Raw genomic sequence first — 1,468 nt, forward strand, 5'->3', positions numbered from 1 at the left:
CATTTTTCATGAAATACATGGTAAATTTTGTCATCGATTAGAATTTGAAAATGGAAACTATTCCAGCAAAATTAGATTATTGTTAGTAAGTAAAAAAAAAAAAAATACTTTATAATTACAACAAAACCAAATATTTTTGAACTAATCGGAAATCTTCACGGATTATCGTTCATTTCTTATTCCCATCATTGTTTGTTTTTCGATACTTTCTACGATTGTGTACCGCCTAGTATACATTGCGCAATGTTTCGGATTTTTTTTTTTCCTTGTTGTTATCAAAGAGATCATTACTACACACGATTTGTGTAACAACAATAGTTGATTGAAAGGATTCAAGAGCTTAAGTTTGGTAGATTATTGTTAGTAGTAATGAAACGATGCATTAATTTCATAATCTAGACCAAATATTGTGATATGGTAAAATATGCTTGTGATAAAATTTACTATCATTACTGAATACTGTGGATGTCACTACTAACCTATTCACATTCACATTATGATATTAGATTTTGTTGTTAACGATAAATGCGAATGATTTAATAGTTAAAGTGTGAAAATAATTTGTAAGACTAGAGTTAAGAAAAATTTAGCAAGTTATACGCTAAATTGATTTTAAAGTCATAATACCAATACAATTATCAGCGTGACCTCATTTTTTTAGTAAAGATTTTAATTCGGTGAGTAATTTAATTGTGATAAAAAGATTTGAAAGTTTTGGTTAACCTTAAGCAAATAACTTTCTAATCCAATCTTATCTTAAATAAAGACAAGAAAAAAAACATTCAGATAAATATAAAATAATTTAATTAATAGTTAAGTATATATGTAACCTAAAAAAGTGAAATAATAATAGTAAAGTATAGAAGCTGTTTGCTACTCGATATCCTACCAATGTATGATCAATTGAGATGACAGAATGGTGTGATTTACAACATTGTACCTGTTTGCCGGTACATTTTGAACTTTGAACTATCAGCAATGTTGTAAATAAATTGTTTATTAGCCAAATGCAATTTATGACAATTTTCCAGCAACAGAAATACGTATAATCTGATACATAAATACATAGAAATTAAATAGTTGAATTGAGTATTGATTGGTTTTTCTTTTTTTGATCAGAATTAAACATCATAATATATTCATGATTTTTGTTATTTTTTATCATTCATTGTACCGATATTTTCCACTTTTTGAAACTTTCACCCTTTGGTTATTAATTACCAATATTTCTTTTAAAATTCGAATCAGTCAAAAAAAAAAATTGATATTGGGGGAATCATAATCGAAATTATAATAAGTGAAATATATATATGCTAAAATTATATTCCAAATTATTATTAATATTTTAAAATTACAGTATATATGAAATTAATATTTCAAAAATTAAAATATACATATATAAAATTAAATTGTGCTTCAAATTATGTATTACTGTTTAAAAAACCCGCTATATCAGTGTATATAAAAT

Source organism: Loa loa (assembly GCF_000183805.2).
Source record: "Loa loa unplaced genomic scaffold supercont3.334, whole genome shotgun sequence".
NCBI classification, from domain to species: domain Eukaryota; kingdom Metazoa; phylum Nematoda; class Chromadorea; order Rhabditida; family Onchocercidae; genus Loa; species Loa loa.